This window comes from Prenolepis imparis, unplaced genomic scaffold (assembly GCF_030444845.1).
Source record: "Prenolepis imparis isolate NDT839.2.m4 unplaced genomic scaffold, iyPreImpa1.0 SCAF_6, whole genome shotgun sequence".
Lineage (NCBI taxonomy): Eukaryota > Metazoa > Arthropoda > Insecta > Hymenoptera > Formicidae > Prenolepis > Prenolepis imparis.
The window spans coordinates 19,286,162-19,305,731 of NW_028141164.1; the positions used below are offsets into that span (position 1 = coordinate 19,286,162).

Genomic DNA, 19,570 nt, shown 5'->3' on the forward strand with positions numbered 1-19,570 from the left:
ATTGTATTGTAAACATAAAAAGTTGAAGTATGTATTTTTTTAATTTCATAAATTGTATTACAACTTATCATTCTGTGTCTATAAATCTCGACCGATAATACTTTTGTATTTCAAAATGTTTTATATTATATAATATTATTCAACATGCATTGTAAAATGTATTTCTGAAATACAAATATATTAAATCTGATTACAGTCGTACTTTGTCATTGAAGTATAAAAATCGAATAATTCATAAATAGTTTTGGTATAAGTGTTCAATAGTTCTTGACGAAAATACTACAGAGAATGACACTATACTTCACGAATAGGTTTTCAATAGTTTTCTAATAGTGTTGTAATACGTATACAGTAGTATTCCAATATTTTTCAGTAGTGTTTAAATAGTTTTTCTATATTGCTCTCAGTAGTTTTCCAGTATTTTTTTAAATAGTTTCCTTATAATTTTTTTTCATACGGGTATATAGACTTCAAAAATCTATACTCTACAATTGGCCAGAAAAAGCTGCATCAATCATCTAGATTGCAAATTATAATCGGAGAGACGAAAAACATATTGGTTGCATTCTCACGGGAATGGACGGGGAGGGGTCCATTCTATATTTAAAATATTCAGAATATTGTAAAAGTATTCTGTTGCAATCGAGACAATATATTGTAAGTATGTGTGTACATGCACACACATAATATTGAAGTAATAAATTTTTATCTGTTGATTATATCGAATGGAAATAATGAACTGTATTAGATAGATTGTGACTTATAGAAAGCTACATTATAAATATTCAGAATATATAAGTATTATATATTCATAAATGCATGCATCATACATTTCTTATATTTACATGTATGAATACATACATAATATACGTATATATATATTTATATATATACGAGATATTTTATTTGATACAGTGGATTATCAGAAAAATAAAACATTTGTGGGAAAAATGTTTTATATAAAAATTATAAGATTTCGAAGGAGGATAATTTCGTGAAATTGTTCTTCAATGTGTAGGCAATTATATATATAGAACTGTAGGCAATTATACATATGGATATATATGCTCATTTTGGGGTGTGTTCCGTTTTAACTGGCAGTATGCTCGATATGACGTCACAACAGTACACTGCCGCAGTCGTTTCGAAATTATTTTGATACTGCCAGTAACATTGTGATGTCATATTTCGGAACGACATTGCAGTAGTCGCAGTAGTGAACTTTTGTTAGATCGTAAGAGGATGGACAAACGCCGTAAACTGTCAATATGTTTAATAGCATTGGAGATTTTAAACGAAAGCAGCAGTGATAGTTCATGTGAAGAAGAAGAACAAATGGAATTATTACCAATTCAAGTAGTTCGACCTCGTATTAAAAATGATATGGATACAGTGAATGAATATTCAGATGTGGAATTTAAGAGCCATTTTCGGTAAGATAAATAATATATGTAGCTTTATGTCTAATATTAAACATTTTATTATTATTTATATTTATTATTATTGTTGAAGGATGTTATGGCATAGGTAATGTCTTGAATACTTGAGGAATAATTTGATTTAAAATTAATTAACCTTCAATTACAGGATGTCGCGTGTAGTGTTTACATATTTATTAAATTTAATAAAACCCAGCTTAGAAAGGCAATCCGATAGATATGGACGATGTACAATTTCTCCAGATGTACAATTATTAGTAGCCCTATGGACTATGGCAACACCTGACTCATATAGGTAATTATATATAAATTAAAAAATAACTATATGAAATGAATAAGTACTATTAATACTATATTTATTATACTATGTATTCTATATTTAATTAATAGATCAGTTTGTGACCGATTCAATATTGGACGAGCAACTGCTTGGCGTGCTAATAGAAGAGTCTGTGCAGCTATTTATTCTCTAGCACCTCAATTTATTAAATGGCCAAATGTAGAGGAAGCAGAATATACATGGACAGACATTCAAATTAAACATAAGTTTCCAAAAGTAATTGGTGCCATAGATGGTACCCACATACATATACATAAACCGAAGAAACATGCAGAAAGTTACATAAACCGAAAAAGTTATTATTCAATACAATTGCAAGTAAGTGAAATATTTAGTGCAATTAATAACATAAATAATTATAATTATATGATTATACTTTGAGAGAGAGATTGGTAAATACTTAAGAGATAAGATTAATAAATATTTAAATATTTTAACATTTGTTGTAGATTATGTGATTCTACGTTAAAATTTATTCACTGTTACGCGGGACAACCTGGGTCTGTCCACGATATGCGCGTATTTCGACTAAGTGGCATCCAATCTATGTGTACAGAAAACTATTTCCCACATGATAGCCATCTGATAGGTGATGCTGCGTACGCTGTGCAAAAATATGTGATGGTGCCTTATAAGAACAATGGCCATTTGAATAATGCGCAAATTAATTTTAATGAACGTCTAAGTTCGGCCCGTGTAATGATTGAATGAGCCATCGGTTTGCTTAAAGGACGTTTTCGTAGTCTCTTAGATAAATTATATATGAAATGGACGGATCTTATACCTTGTGACGTGACAGTTTTCATTTGGTGAAATTGTCCGTCACAAGGGTCGCGAGACCCGACCGGGGGGGTGATTTTGGGACCTCTGCTCTCTCTAAGATAAGAAAGAGAGAGAGCGATTCGAGCGCGGAATCGGACGCGATTCCGCCGCTGCGCGTTGCGATTGCGTGCTGCCGTAGCTGTTGCGATTGCTGCGGCAGCTGTTGGCGAAATTAGCGAAGGTCGAGGGAGAAGCGACGACATCTCATCCGGACGAAAAAGCGGCAAAAGGAAGGAAACAGGACGAGGGGAGGCCACGCCTTACGGAACACGCTCGGTGAGACCGCTATTGAACTATCACGACTGTAAATACTTTTCGGGACAGTAGATGCCGCGTAAAATTAATATCCATCTCCTCTTCCCTAGGGATCGAGAGCTGAGGAAAAGGGGAAGGCCACTCCGCGCGAGAAGTGCGCAGGAGCCCCGCCACGGAGTTACGGCAAGGGACCCGATGGCATGCCCGGCGCCCGGACCCGGATGCGATCCACGATCGATTGAGGACTCGCGGCGGACGACATCCGGTGTCCGAGGCGGCCGGAATCGGGCCCCCCGTACGCTGCCGCCAGATTTTCCCGCCCGTATCCTACGGGAATGGAGGAACGTCCGGAAAGAAAAGAGCGCGGAAGCGATGAGCCGCCACCACGACCGCGGGGATCCTCCGGGCCGCCTCACGGCCCTGATTACGGGAGCGCCCCGAGCGGCCTAGTTCGGCGATACGGCGCCAGCGTGTCTCCGGCGAGACTTCCACTCGTCACTGTCGGGCAAGACGCGCGAGGGAGTAGAGGTCCTGTCGACGAGAAAAGGGGAAGCGCAGTTAGAGATCCGAGCGAGAGTGACGTTGCGAAGGACGAAGCTGGTGAGACGTCGTCGCCATCCCCGACCCATTCAGAAGGTAGATTGTTCGAGCGAGTCGCACCGGCGAAATAGAGCCGAGTCAAAGTAGTTGCCGAAATAATTGCCGAAAGGGCGGCCGACGCCACGTCATAGATTCTCGGGAGGCCTTGTGTGACGGCCACCGGAGGACGACTCGCTCGAGCCTCTTATTGTGCGAAAATCTCTCTCTTTTCGGCGAGCCCACAGTCCGAGCTCGGCGATGGAAAATTTGGTCCGATTCGTTTGTGTATCGCGAGTATACGTTCTCGTTAGCTGGCGGGTATAATTAATAAGATCGGTGAGCTCGTAACGTCGTACTTAGAGCGGGTATTTTGTTGCTGTTAATTTATAATGAGCGAAGGGCGGTATACGAGAAGGTCCTGACCCTCAGTTCGGTGGTAATCGGCGCGAGCGAGAAGTCCCGGATTCGATACTCACGCGAGTAGCCGAAGGAGCGGATCACGTGCGCGGCGCGGGTACATTAATGTCCCGGCGCGTGACCGTACGTTATAGTATCGAATTTCGGGCGGCGCGAGCGACTTCCGCATAGTTCTAATACGACGACATCCGTATGCGAAAATTCCGATGCAACTCGGATCATGTTATTCTGTAAAATTATATTCACCGGTCTTCGCTGTCGACCGAGTGTCCGTTGTCGTCATACGATATATTGAATTTATTTTGTTCGGGTTTTTTATTAATACTCTGTCGTTAATACGCTTTCTTATTTAATACTTTCTCTGGTTTAAGCTAAATATACTCATGAAAACCCATCTGAGTCGCCCCGTTATTCTCCTTCTTACGCTGTCGCAATCCGAACCCCTGCTGTCGGCCGAGCTGCCGCGCCTTGGATCGTCGCGATCTCGTAGCGGGTATTGAATCGGGCGTGCCGGATTCGAGACGGACGCGGCGACCGCGTCGCGGAGTCTCAGGGAGTAGCGGCACGGCTCCCGTGCCTGGCGCCCCTTTCGGTTAGAGAGAATTCAGAAATTTAACCCGCACGCTCGAGCGCCCGAACGTTCCGAGAGATCGTGCCGAGGGAAGTTCCGCGAAATTAACGATAATTATTAAATCGAATAAAATTTATCGGTTAGAAATTGGCGCCCAACGTCGAGGTTCGAAGATCCGATAAGCGACGGCGAATTTGGAGAGTATCGGGAAGATATAGATGGGAATTTGGAAGATGTTTTTCTTTTTTTTTGGAATTCGTATACTTTACGACTGTAATTGATTATTTCGATTATTTCGATTAGTAAATGGAATTGTGTCCGATTGTTATTGTACAGAGAGTACAGAGGACACGAAATATTATTGCGATTGTGATTTGGCTACCGTATTATTATAACTTGAAATATAATATAGGTGACATACGATCTCTCCCGACGAAAACATTTTTTTTTCTTCTCTCTCTCTCTCTGTCCTTCTCGTCGCTCGCAGACGAGAACCGTCAACAGCACTTCTCAGCTGATTTTGGACAGTGGTTCTCACGGGAAAGTTGTGAAGTAAGATAGACGAAAAATTTGAGAACCCACATATTGAGAGAAAGCATTACGAGAAAGTTTTCCTCGTTTCGATTTTGCACTATACTGGTGCTATGTTTCATTAGTATTACGTGAATAATACTTGTCAAATATATGACAGTTTTCTTATATTTTTTTTTTGTTTTGTTGTTTTGAATGTTTTCGTCCTTTTGGGAGATGTATGTCATTTATCTGAATTTCTGCCTGGAATAATTATACTTCTTTCTGTGTATGCGACCTAACCCGTTTCTTGCAGCTTTAAGCTCGACGCCGATAAGTGATTGGGTGGGATATTGCGAGACACGGTTTATTCGGGATTCGCGAACGAGCGAGCCGTGGAACTTCGAGGGTTGGCAAAGGGTATACGATACGTTATTAGACGGGGACGTTTGAACGAAATTGGGAGCCTGCTCGGGGTTTCGGTTCTGTCATTTTAGTAAGTTGCCGTTAATGATATGGATTCCCACGACGAACAATTCACCGCGTGGGTAAATCAGTTGACGACGGATCAGCTGTGCGACGAGTTAGAGAGGCGCGGATTGACGACCGACGGATCAGTACCCGTATTGCGTAAGCGCTTACTCAAGGTCATGAGAAGCAAATCACGTGGGGGGACCCCCCGACGCGACGGAGGGGCAGTTCGAGGAGGGGGAAAGCGAGTTCGACTGCTCACGCGATACAAAGATTCAGATGGAGGAGGACGAGGGTGCGGGCCCTTCTCAACCCCCCTTACGGCCCCCGATGGTTAGAATACCGGCTCGCGGAAACGAAGCGCGGAATCCACCCCGCGGCAATACCTCCGCCGCGGACGTATATCAAATGATGCGGCGGTGGAACCTCCAGTTCTCGGGCGCGCGGGGCAGCGATGCCGAAGCCTTCTTGACCCGCATCGAGGAAGGTCGTGCGTTATTTACAGCGGACGCCGCGGAAATTTTCAAATGTATTCCGTTTTTCCTCACGGGCACCGCGCTTTATTGGTATCGGAATGAACGCGGGACCTGGCGAACGTGGCGAGATTTCGAGACCGCGTGGCGTATCCGCTTCGGAAGCCCTGACTTTCAGTTCGCCTTAAGGGACGAAATTATGAGGCGCACTCAGGGGGAACGGGAATTAATCGCCGATTTCATAACGTGCATACGCGCCTTGTTTGAGCGACTGAGCCCCCCCTGGACCCTCGACGAACAACTTAATCAGGCCCATCGTAATATGCTGCCGCGCTTGCAAGTCGCCATACATCGACGCGACTTCTATGATTTCGCGTCTCTGGAGAGTATAGCCACCAGGGTCGAACTCGGATTTGAGGCCGCCAATCGCTACCGCGCCCCTCCCCCGCCGGAACAATCGATCTTTCGGATTTGGCCTATCGAGCACCGCCGAAAACCCCCAAAACCGCGACGGTAGTTGCCGCGGCCGGATTAATAGACCCGGGTAACGGCGGAAGACGCGCCGAGAGACGGAACCGCAGGGATTCGACGAACAAGGCGAGTTCTAACCTAGCGGCTACAAAACCAGCGGGCACCGTAAACGCATCGGCAAATACGGTCGCGATGCCGTCCACGTCCGCGATAGCTGCCGCGAATAAAACCGGCAAGTGCTGGAACTGCGAGAAGGTCGGTCACTTCGCGCGCGAGTGCTCGGAGCCACGGCGTCGACACTGCTACCGTTGCGGGAAGACCGACGTCACCGTGCGCACGTGTCCAAGCTGCGCGGGAAACGAAGACGGGAATCACTAGGGCGGGCCCCCGTGATTCCCCCGGTTTTGAGAGAGGCCCGTGCGCCACAAGGTCCCCACGAGATATCCAGCCTGTCGTACGGCTCCATCGATCGAGAGATCGATGAGACGGAGTTAACACCCCTTCCTTATTGCACGATTTTTATACACGGGAATCCGGTACGCGCCTTAATTGACTCCGGTTCAAATAGGACACTTTTTGGGAGGGAGGGGATAGCTCTCGTGCATAATACGACCTTCTCGGTTCGTGATCGGGTCACACGGATTCGCACCGCGAACGGACAGATCGCGGAGTCCCGCGAGGAGGCCGAGGTCGAACTCACTCTCGAGGGGAGGAGTCGCGCCATCTCCGCGTGTTTGCTGCCGAACTTGGCCGTTTCGTGTATACTGGGGGTGGATTTTTTGCAGAAGTTCAAACTAATAGTCAACTTTGCTGCCGCCGAGTGGCACTTTGCGGGCGAACCGGGGACTCGTTACGCGTTCGAAGCGAGGGGGGAACCATCGCGAGCGTGTTGTGGACTCTCGGACTTAGGACCTACGGAGATGACGCGATTAGAGCAGTTTCTAAAGTCGCGACTGCCGGAGGCGGTGGTAGACCCGGGGGTCACCTCCCTCACAGAACATACGATCGACGTCGGAGGTCACCGACCCATAAGACAACGATGTTACCTCGTCTCGCCTAGGGTGCAAGAGGCCATACACGAAGAGGTCGATAGCATGCTTCGCGCCGGAATAATCGAGCCGTCCCATAGCGAATGGTCCAACCCCGTCGTGATGATTAAGAAGTCGAGCGGGAAATATCGTTTTTGCTTGGACTTCCGGAAGGTGAACGATGTGTCCAAGAAAGACGCGTACCCGTTGCCGAATATGACCGGAATATTAGACAAACTGCGGTCCGCGCGATATATCTCCACCCTAGATTTAAGCCAAGCGTATTTTCAAATACCCCTCGCGAAAGAGAGCCGCGAAATTACCGCTTTTAGCGTACCGGGGAAGGGACTCTACCATTTTACGCGTATGCCGTACGGGCTAACGGGAGCACCGGCAACGTTTCAGCGATTACTAGACAGATTGATCGGACCCGAAATGGAACCACACGCGTTCGCGTACTTAGATGACATCATGGTGGTTACCACCACCTTCGAGGAACATCTGAAGTGGCTCGATCGCGTGCTCCGAAAAATTTTTGCTGCCGGTCTAACTATTAATCCCGATAAGTGCGAGTTCTGTCGGTCGCAGGTTCGATACCTTGGATTTGTCGTGAGTAAAGACGGACTATCCGTGGACCCTGAAAAAGCCCAACCGGTTTTAGAGTACCCAGCCCCGCGAAACCTCAAACAACTCCGCAGATTCTTGGGAATGTCGTCATGGTATCGCCGGTTTATACCACAATTCGCGACTCTTAGCGAGCCTCTAACGCGATTATTAAAAAAGGATCAAACGTGGACGTGGGGGAGAGATCAGGGTGACGCGTTCAGGGAGATTCGATCCCACCTAGTTGCCGCGCCTACCTTGTCGCGACCCGACTTTAGTCTTCCCTTCGTACTACAGACGGACGCGAGCTCCGTCGGGCTGGGAGCGGTCCTCCTTCAAACGGTGAACGACGAGGAAAACATTATAGCTTTCGCGAGCAGGGCCCTATCGGATCCGGAAAAGAAGTATTCGGTGACGGAACAGGAGTGTCTGGTGGTGGTATGGGCCATTCGGAAATTCAGACCGTACCTTGAGGGATATAGATTTACCGTCGTGACGGACCATAGTAGTCTGCGCTGGCTCCACAATCTGAAGAACCCGACCGGACGACTCGCGAGATGGGCGTTGGAGCTCTTAGAGTACGACTACGAGATCACTCACCGTAAGGGCGCGCTTCATCACGTACCCGACGCGCTATCTCGCATGTTCGAGGGTGACCCCGAAATCCCGTTGGTTGCCGTCGCCGTGGCCGACGCGGTTGAACCCACGAACGACGCGTGGTATAAGAAACGGTTCGCGGAAGTCGCCAATAAAACGCGACGTTTTACGGATTGGCGAATCGTTGACGGACAGTTATATTTCTGTCGACCGAAACCGGTCATCTCAGAGGTGGTCGAGGATCTGGATCGGTGGAAACTCGTCTTACCGAAGGAGATGCGGGAAAGCGCCTTGAAAGAAGCCCACGACGAACCACACGCGGGTCATTTAGGCGTCGAAAAAACTGTCCACCGCTTAGCTGTCGCGTACTATTGGCCGAATCTGTTCAGGGACGTCGCGGATTACGTAAAACGGTGCGACGTATGTCAGCGTACGAAAGTCGAGCAGGCGAGCCCCGCGGGGTTGATGGGGCGCCGCGTTGTCGAGGGACCGTGGACGGTGATAGCTGCCGACGTCATGGGTCCCTTTCCGCGGAGTAAATCCGGATTTACGTACGTTCTCGTAGTCCAGGACTTATTCACCAAGTGGGTGGAATGTTACGCCCTGCGGGCCGCCAACGGAAAAAAGATTAGCGAGGCCTTGGGGGAGGTCGTGTCGCGATGGGGGGCGCCGAAGTTCATATTAACCGACAACGGCACGGAGTTCATTAATAAGACCCTAGAAACCTTCGCGAAACAACACGGCATAAAACATACCACCGTACCGCCGTACCATCCACAGGCTAACCCGGTAGAGAGAGTAAATCGCGTGTTAAAGACGATGATCGTCGCCTTTTTGGACAGAGATCATCGGGAGTGGGACGAGCACTTGGGGGAATTCCGTTTCGCGTATAACACTGCTCACCACTCCTCCATCGGGACTTCTCCCGCCTTCTTGAACCTCGGTCGCGAGCTATGGCCCCCAAACTCCCTACGTGTTGGGAAGGAGGAGGCGGCCGCGATAGAGACTCGAGACCCGACCGAGTGGTCCGAAAGAATGAGGACGCTTTCGTCCTTGCGCGACTGGGTATCCGAAAACCTTGAGCAGGCATATCAGCGACAGTCCGCGTATTATAATTCAAAGCGTCGAGATGTCGCGTTTTCCGTAGGGGACTTGGTGATGAAGCGCCAACATGTGCTATCATCGGCAGCTCAGAACTTTGCCGCGAAACTCGCACCGAAGTTCCACGGGCCGTTCAGGGTGGGTAAGATTTTGTCTCCAGTCGTTTATGAGCTCACCGATTTAGCCGGCAATTTTGTGTGTAAGATACATGCACAGGACCTGAAACCCTATTATCCTCCTCGCTTCTAGTTGGTTGCCGTGAGATTGGTTGCCGTGAGATTGGTTGCCGAGACAGAAAAGGGAAGATGGCCAATTACGCCCGCCTTTTCAGGGCGCGGCACGCGGACCTCTTCGAGGAAATTACCCGCCAACGCCCGGAGTTCTGGTCGGATTGGGCCGACTTCCTGGAGGAGCATCGCCGGCGCCGCTACACCACCCGAGGCGCCGTAGTACGGGAGTTCCCCTCCGTTCAGGAGATCGGCACCCAGACCGTGGAAACCGGGTCCCGGGATCGAGCTAGCGCTGCTGACGGCGCTCGTACGCGGGCCACGCAGACCGAGGCTGCGGGGATGTGCGACCAGGGCACTCAGGCCGCACCTCAGCGTCGGACGGAGGAGACGCAGACTCCGCCGCCCGTAGGGCCTCGCGTGCGCACCGAGGGGACCCAGACCGAGTCCCCCAGCCGACGCGACGCGGCCATGGGACCACCGCACGGGGAGGAGATGCCGAGGGGGCCACGAGGCCGCGGACGCGGGATTTCCGCCCTACTGACGACGATGAGGGCGATGCCGCAACCGGGCGTTCCGCGCGAGGAGACGCGACGCGTGGAGCCCAGGGCGAGCCCCAGCGAGGGAAGAAACCGGTCGAGGGAGCGATCCCCCAGGAGCCGGCCCGAGAGTCGGTGCTCCCGAAGTCCGACCCGGCGCCCCAGGTACTCCAGCCGGTCGCCACGGCGATCTACCTCGCCGCTGCCGCGAGTCCGCTCAGGGAGACCGACCGCCTCGGGCTCCCGATCACCAGGGAGGGAGGACCTCCCCATTAGCTGCCGTGCCGCGCGGGAAGTCGTGCCAACCCGGGGAGCCAGCGGTTGCTGGAACTGCAACGCTGCCGACCACCGGTACACGCAGTGTCCACACCCGAAGGGAAGTACCCCTTATTGTTATGGGTGCGGCCGCAGGGGGGTCACTATGAGGACCTGCCCCGAGTGCGGCCCCGAGTGGCGAGACCTCGGGCCCTACCATGCCGACCGAGGTCACTTGGGACAGCGTCGACCGCGCCGAGATTGACTCCCGCCACTCGAACTCCACTAGCTGCCGTTGCGATCTCTCCCACTGGGACAATTTTTTTTTTGTGTGACCCGAAAAATAAAGAGGATAGAGGTCTCTTCGGCGTAATTGTGATGGATTCACTTTCCCCGCCGTCCTTCCCTGGCGTACACTCCTGGTCCTTGCGTGCGAGCGAATGGCATGTTCTTACACCCTCTCGGTTGTTTTTTTTATTTATTTGTTTGGTCGAAACTTTTTGTGGTGCTTTGTTTGCTAGAAGGGAGGCTCGATAGAGAGAGATTCCCGATAGGTCGCCGGAGCGCCCGAATTCGAGTCTAGTTTTGGAGTAAGTACATTTTCCCCAGGGTCAGGGGGAGGCGACAGGTGTCGTCGATGAAGACCGCCCGGTCCTCTCCTGGGAAGGGGGAGTTGTGACGTGACAGTTTTCATTTGGTGAAATTGTCCGTCACAAGGGTCGCGAGACCCGACCGGGGGGGTGATTTTGGGACCTCTGCTCTCTCTAAGATAAGAAAGAGAGAGAGCGATTCGAGCGCGGAATCGGACGCGATTCCGCCGCTGCGCGTTGCGATTGCGTGCTGCCGTAGCTGTTGCGATTGCTGCGGCAGCTGTTGGCGAAATTAGCGAAGGTCGAGGGAGAAGCGACGACATCTCATCCGGACGAAAAAGCGGCAAAAGGAAGGAAACAGGACGAGGGGAGGCCACGCCTTACGGAACACGCTCGGTGAGACCGCTATTGAACTATCACGACTGTAAATACTTTTCGGGACAGTAGATGCCGCGTAAAATTAATATCCATCTCCTCTTCCCTAGGGATCGAGAGCTGAGGAAAAGGGGAAGGCCACTCCGCGCGAGAAGTGCGCAGGAGCCCCGCCACGGAGTTACGGCAAGGGACCCGATGGCATGCCCGGCGCCCGGACCCGGATGCGATCCACGATCGATTGAGGACTCGCGGCGGACGACATCCGGTGTCCGAGGCGGCCGGAATCGGGCCCCCCGTACGCTGCCGCCAGATTTTCCCGCCCGTATCCTACGGGAATGGAGGAACGTCCGGAAAGAAAAGAGCGCGGAAGCGATGAGCCGCCACCACGACCGCGGGGATCCTCCGGGCCGCCTCACGGCCCTGATTACGGGAGCGCCCCGAGCGGCCTAGTTCGGCGATACGGCGCCAGCGTGTCTCCGGCGAGACTTCCACTCGTCACTGTCGGGCAAGACGCGCGAGGGAGTAGAGGTCCTGTCGACGAGAAAAGGGGAAGCGCAGTTAGAGATCCGAGCGAGAGTGACGTTGCGAAGGACGAAGCTGGTGAGACGTCGTCGCCATCCCCGACCCATTCAGAAGGTAGATTGTTCGAGCGAGTCGCACCGGCGAAATAGAGCCGAGTCAAAGTAGTTGCCGAAATAATTGCCGAAAGGGCGGCCGACGCCACGTCATAGATTCTCGGGAGGCCTTGTGTGACGGCCACCGGAGGACGACTCGCTCGAGCCTCTTATTGCGCGAAAATCTCTCTCTTTTCGGCGAGCCCACAGTCCGAGCTCGGCGATGGAAAATTTGGTCCGATTCGTTTGTGTATCGCGAGTATACGTTCTCGTTAGCTGGCGGGTATAATTAATAAGATCGGTGAGCTCGTAACGTCGTACTTAGAGCGGGTATTTTGTTGCTGTTAATTTATAATGAGCGAAGGGCGGTATACGAGAAGGTCCTGACCCTCAGTTCGGTGGTAATCGGCGCGAGCGAGAAGTCCCGGATTCGATACTCACGCGAGTAGCCGAAGGAGCGGATCACGTGCGCGGCGCGGGTACATTAATGTCCCGGCGCGTGACCGTACGTTATAGTATCGAATTTCGGGCGGCGCGAGCGACTTCCGCATAGTTCTAATACGACGACATCCGTATGCGAAAATTCCGATGCAACTCGGATCATGTTATTCTGTAAAATTATATTCACCGGTCTTCGCTGTCGACCGAGTGTCCGTTGTCGTCATACGATATATTGAATTTATTTTGTTCGGGTTTTTTATTAATACTCTGTCGTTAATACGCTTTCTTATTTAATACTTTCTCTGGTTTAAGCAAATATACTCATGAAAACCCATCTGAGTCGCCCCGTTATTCTCCTTCTTACGCTGTCGCAATCCGAACCCCTGCTGTCGGCCGAGCTGCCGCGCCTTGGATCGTCGTAGCGATCTCGTAGCGGGTATTGAATCGGGCGTGCCGGATTCGAGACGGACGCGGCGACCGCGTCGCGGAGTCTCAGGGAGTAGCGGCACGGCTCCCGTGCCTGGCGCCCCTTTCGGTTAGAGAGAATTCAGAAATTTAACCCGCACGCTCGAGCGCCCGAACGTTCCGAGAGATCGTGCCGAGGGAAGTTCCGCGAAATTAACGATAATTATTAAATCGAATAAAATTTATCGGTTATAACCTCAATACATTATTACTTGTTGTGTGCTACACAATATTTGAATATTGCATAAAGATTTTATAGATGATGTTATAATCGATGAAAGAAACAATATTGCTGCGATTGCACATGATAATGAAATTAATGCTCCAGATAAAGAAAGAGGCATTCAAAAAAGAAATGCGCTAGCATATACGTTGAGTGAGAATTTATAGAAGCGTCTATAAAACATGTTAAATAGTTTATAAAACATCTTAAATATTTTTGTAAATAAATGTATGTATTTATAAAAAATAGCTTTTTTATTTATGTAATAACATTACACATCACATATTACATTTCATGTAATATTAACATTACATCACAGATATTGGAAGAAAATGTTAATCTCTCTACTTATATTGTAGATAATTCTTAAACTTTACTGATAAATAGAATGTTCATAATAATGCATACCAAAACAGATGCAACAAACATAAATTATTATATACATGTAACGATTTAAACACAAAGAAAAGTGCACATAGTTTATGAAAAAAAAAACCTACACGAATCAATCTTCTTTTATTTTTATCTTTTAAATATGTGCAATATAAATATATTTATATTGATAACGTTAAAATAAACGAAACTAAAAATTGAAAAATAAAATCGTAACATAACTTACATATATAACATTGCAATATTTTAAGCTATAAAATAGCATCTCATAAGAACTATATTTATATAGTAGTATACTCTAACTTTCATTTAGTTCTATAGTAACTATACTCTAACTTTCATTTTCAGTCTTGTTTAAATAATTCAGTTGAACTTTCAAAGTTATTCCTTTTGTAATGTATCTTGAATCAAGTTTTAATATCTTGCAATAAATCCATTTTTTTCTTTATGTTGTGAATCTCTTTTTTCTGCACGGAGTTTTCTATACTCCAACAATGTGTGCTTCGTAACAGAGTGCATTTTATCTGTAAGTATATATAATCAAAACAAATTAAAAAATTACTTTATTAATTTAGTTTAAGTTTGATTAAAGAGATATTAAATTTCATTTAAGATTTTTCTTATGTATAATTTCTATGCTATAGATGCATGTGTAAAAAATATGTAATTAAAAATATGTATACCTTTATTTTTTTTCACAGGATCTAACAATTCTGCAGGCTGATTATTTTGATGATCAGATGAGGCAGTTGACATTGGTTCAATCCATGGTTTTTCACCACATAGTTCATCCATAGCCTGTAAGTATATAATATCCATATGTATATTTATATAAAAATATTAACATCAATTTAAAGTCTTGTATCCACGATGCTAGAAACTGATTCGAGATCTCATACGAAGAAAAAATTGACCAATTGCATTGGTCAATTGGTTGAATTATTCAAATTTGTTAATTCTTTCTCTGTCAGAGATCTCGAAATGATTTCTAGCATTGTGAACACAAGGTTTTATAATACATGCCAGCATACATCAAAGTATTCCCACGTTTTTCTGGAATTGCCTGATTTTTTATTGTGATCCTTTATTTGCTTGTACGTTCGTTTTAGTGTTTGGAATTTTGTACAACACTTTTTTGCAGAGATATTATAACCTTTCTTGGACATTTCTGTAGCTATTCGCTCCCAACATAAATGTTGCTTCATTTTTCCCAAAGTAAACATTTTTTCATGTTCTTTATATAAATCTATTAACAACAAAGTTTCATTTTTGTTCCATATATAGACATCTGTAAAATATATATACGAGGGCAGTTCGATAAGTCAGTGACTTTTACAAGATATGGCACTCAAATCGCAATCTAATTTTATTTCTGATATTTACCATCTTATTTAAGTATACACACCAAGTTTCAAGTAGATCTGTCAAATAGAAATTTTTTGACAGCGTTCTAAAGCGGATAAGTTTGTGTTTTTTGCTAAAATGGAAAAAAGTGAATTTCGTGTGCTAATAAAACATTACTTTTTGCGTGGAAAAACCACTAAGAAAACTGAAGAAAAGCTAAAAAAGTATTATGGGGACTCTGCTCCGTCGCATGGAATGGTTCACAAGTGGTTCACTGAATTTCGTTGTGGTCGTACAAGCACGAATGATGCTGAGCGCCCGGGACGTCCGAATGAGGTCACAACTGAAGAAACAGTCAATAAAATCCATGATATTGTATTGGACGACCGTCGAGTGAAGATACGCGAGATAGCCAAGATGGTAAACATCTCAAATGAACGTGTTTTTAATATCTTGCATAAACATTTGGGCATGAAGAAGCTGTCGGCCAGATGGGTGCCGCGCTTGCTCACAATCGACCAAAAACCACAACGAAATTCAGTGAACCACTTGTGAACCATTCCATGCGACGGAGCAGAGTCCCCATAATACTTTTTTAGCTTTTCTTCAGTTTCCTTAATGGTTTTTCCACGCAAAAAGTAATGTTTTATTAGCACACGAAATTCACTTTTTTCCATTTTAGCAAAAAACACAAACTTATCCGCTTTAGAACGCTGTCAAAAAATTTCTATTTGACAGATCTACTTGAAACTTGGTGTGTATACTTAAATAAGATGGTAAATATCAGAAATAAAATTAGATTGCGATTTGAGTGCCATATCTTGTAAAAGTCACTGACTTATCGAACTGCCCTCGTACATACAAATACATAAGCAAAATAATGTAATAAATATATGTGTGTATATGTGTGTATAATATGTGTAATAAATACCTTCATTATTAGATTTTATGTCTCTGTCTGATACATCTGATGCAGAACTATTTGTCATATTTGTTGTACTTGTACTTGGTGTCTCTGTTGAGATTATATATTTGATACAATGTGAAAGATTTATTTCATATAAAATACACTATAATGTAAAAATTTGCTATATACACAATATTATACGTACCAGAATCAGACATAGTTTGTTTCGCATATTTCAATAATGCTGAGAAAAATTGTTTATCTGTAAAACATGTAGCTTTATAAAAAATAAGAAATATACCACCGTTTTATTCATTACAAAATATGTTGAAACGTTTATGTAAAAAATATTACGAATAATGTAAAAATATTATGAATTATTTTTATTTTATTTTATTTTATTTTATTTATGTACAGATAAACGGGAGATATCCCTTTAAAAACAAATTAAAATAAAATAAGTTGAGAACATAGAAAATGTACAAAGTTATCGCTATATGATTACGCACGAATGATAACATTAAGAGCCTATCGCAATAAAACTAAAACACAGGAGGGAAATAACAAGTCTATCGTAGACAATGGGATAACGTTCGTCTGAAGGTGCAGAGTGATGATTGAAAGAAATCCACACGATCAGAGAACTCATTCGCCAGCATGCAGATTCGATTCAGGGGCTTGTATCTTCCATAAGAGGTACGGTGAGACTCAACATTAAATATGACGCCCTTCCTGAGAGGCCTAGCCGGAGCACGCAGCCCCACATACTCTAGGAGCTCCGAACATGTAATACTTCCATTAATCAATTTGAAAAAAAACAGTAGATCTAGGAAAGTGCGTCTATTTGCTAAAGTAATTAGCCGCAAGTTATTCAGCATATCATCATAAGAGTGATCGAAAAAGCGCATTGGATTATCCGTTATGAAGCTCACTCTACACAAAAAGCGGTGTTGGATTCCCTCAATCTGAATATCATATTTGGCATAAAACGGAGCCCAGACAATGGAGGCGTACTCCAAATGAGGCCGTACTAGCGCACAGTATAACAATCTTAAGGTGTGCACATTATTAAAGTATTTGCCAGTCCGCAAGACAAAACCCAGTTTTCTATACGCGCAGCTCGTGATACTCATTATATGCTTCTCAAACGATAGATCAGGGCAAAAGGTGACCCCAAGATCGCGCACAGAATCTACCTCAGAGAGACGCACCCCGTTTATCGAGTACTCATGCATGCAAACGCTTCTCCTCCGATTAAAACGGATTACATGACATTTCGCTATATTAAACTGTAGTTTATTAACATTACACCAATGCTCGAGCCGAAACAGATCAAGCTGCAACAGATCCGCGTCCTCAAGGTTATTTACTCGTCGAAAAACTTTTAATTGTCCACATAAAGTAGAAATTTACAGTGATTAAAGACCTTGTTAATGTCATTAATAAATAGATTGAAAAGAAGCGGGCCCAGGTGAGAACCCTGGGGCACGCCAGACGATGCTTTAAAAATTCTAGATTGGCAATTATTGATCTTTACAATCTGTGACCTGTCTGTTACATAACTTGATACCCATTTCAGCAAAATACCATCAATACCAAAGGCCCGCAACTTAGTGAGTAGCAGGGAATGGTCAATGCTATCAAAAGCCTTTCTAAAGTCCGTATAAACTGCATCGACCTGGGAGCCATCCTCCACCACTGAATTAATAAAATTCTGATAAAGTAGCAGATTAGTCACGACGGAACGACCGGCAATAAAGCCATGCTGCTCCTCAATCAAAACATGCTTAAATAATGATGCAAGTTTATTCGCTATTATATTTTCGAATAATTTAGGCATGAGGCATTGCTTACTTATTGGTCTATAATTAGAGACCAAAGTTCTATCACCGTCCTTAAATATTGGCGTAACGGTGGATAGCTTCCAGGATTCCGGGAAGATGCCACTTACTAAAGACTTATTGAAGATAATCCAAAGTACTCTAGATAGTATAAAATTGGTTGCTTTAAGAAAGAGCGGAGGAATGCCGTCATAGCCAGAGTTGGATGCCAAATTCGTGGCATTTATCCAATTAAATATATCCCCGATGGAGATATCTATATTCAACAGGCTCAGATCATGCTCACACAAATCAACATCGCTGCCACCATGCACATCCGAACCGGAGTAAACAGTTTCGAAATAGTCTGCGAAACAATTTGCTATGGCTGATCCATCATAGACAGACGAGCCATTGTGATAAATTGACATTGGAAGTTTATTAGAAGTATACATGGATTTTGTGAAGCTCCAGAAAACATTTACATTACTCGAGATAGCCTCCTCCGTACGATGCATATAGCTCCGCAGACACGCCGATGAAAGGGATTTACATCGAGCCCTCAGACCCGAAAATTCCATATAATCCGAAAAGCAATTAGTTCTCTTAAATCGGATGTGAGCACCCTTTTTGGCCTTGATGAGAGTTTTCAGTTCATTTGAGAACCATGTAAACAATATATGAAATATTATTAGTCCTTTTTACATATATAAAGTTATCTATTATAAATACAAAATATGCTATAAGTAAGGTTATAACACTATTTAAATAAATAAATAGTCAATTTTACAATATAATGTTAAGTATGTAATTTTATAATAAATTCTTACCATTTCTCGCTTTATGTGCATCTTTTGCAGTTACATATAATGTATATATTTTTTTGGTTTCAGCATCAAATAATTCTAACTTTTGCGCTTGTTCGCCCGCCATATTGCACTATAACTGCCTCACCTCTCCAGCTGCAGTAATCGCAGTGGCAATATGGCTACCATCTATGACGACATTGATGGTACTAGATGCTGTCACAGTGCGCTGCATACTAATAACGGAATGATTTTTCAGTACTGCCAGTACTGACAGTTATATCGGAACACACCCTTGGACACGCTGTCCTGGTCGTGATGCGCGAGATCGATGCGCGTGACCGATCGATTGCTTCCGTAACAAATCGATATCAAACGGGGAGAGTCCTGAAAGATCCGCCGAACAGGACACACGTGTTTATTTTCTTCAACCTCGAGCGAACTTGAGATAGTCGGAATACTGTCCGTATTGACGAGCGAGAATATTTCGGAAATAAGATTGAAACGCTTTGATAAATCTGTGACTTATTCGAACATTAAAATTTTCCTGACAAGCTAGAAACTCTTCTTCTTTTCTTTATTACATCTTTCTTCCAACAAATTCAGAAGTGGGATTCGGACAGTGAAACTACGCCTTCGTGAGTGAATTTTTTTTTCCTCTCTCTCGCGCCTGTGAGTAGGAATCAGTCCGCGCCTATTATTATTAACAAAATTTGACGGCGGTTAGCGGACAAATTTTCGTGTGTCGGCTTTATTTAAGGGTCTCACGACCCTCTCGAAATTGTTAACGGTCGCCGAATTTATTATCGTCTTGAGCTCCGTGCTCCTTGTGATTGACATTGAGACGAAAATATTTTTGTACCTTTTTTCGGTATTTGTGACCTTTCAACGCGC

The 19,570-nt window shown here is 45.3% G+C and overlaps 1 pseudogene; it reads right to left on the reverse strand.

The window, feature by feature from the left end:
- Positions 1-14,180: 14,180 nt before the first annotated feature.
- Positions 14,181-18,803, reverse strand: LOC145937933 (uncharacterized; annotated as a pseudogene).
- Between the last annotated feature and the right edge of the window lie 767 nt (positions 18,804-19,570).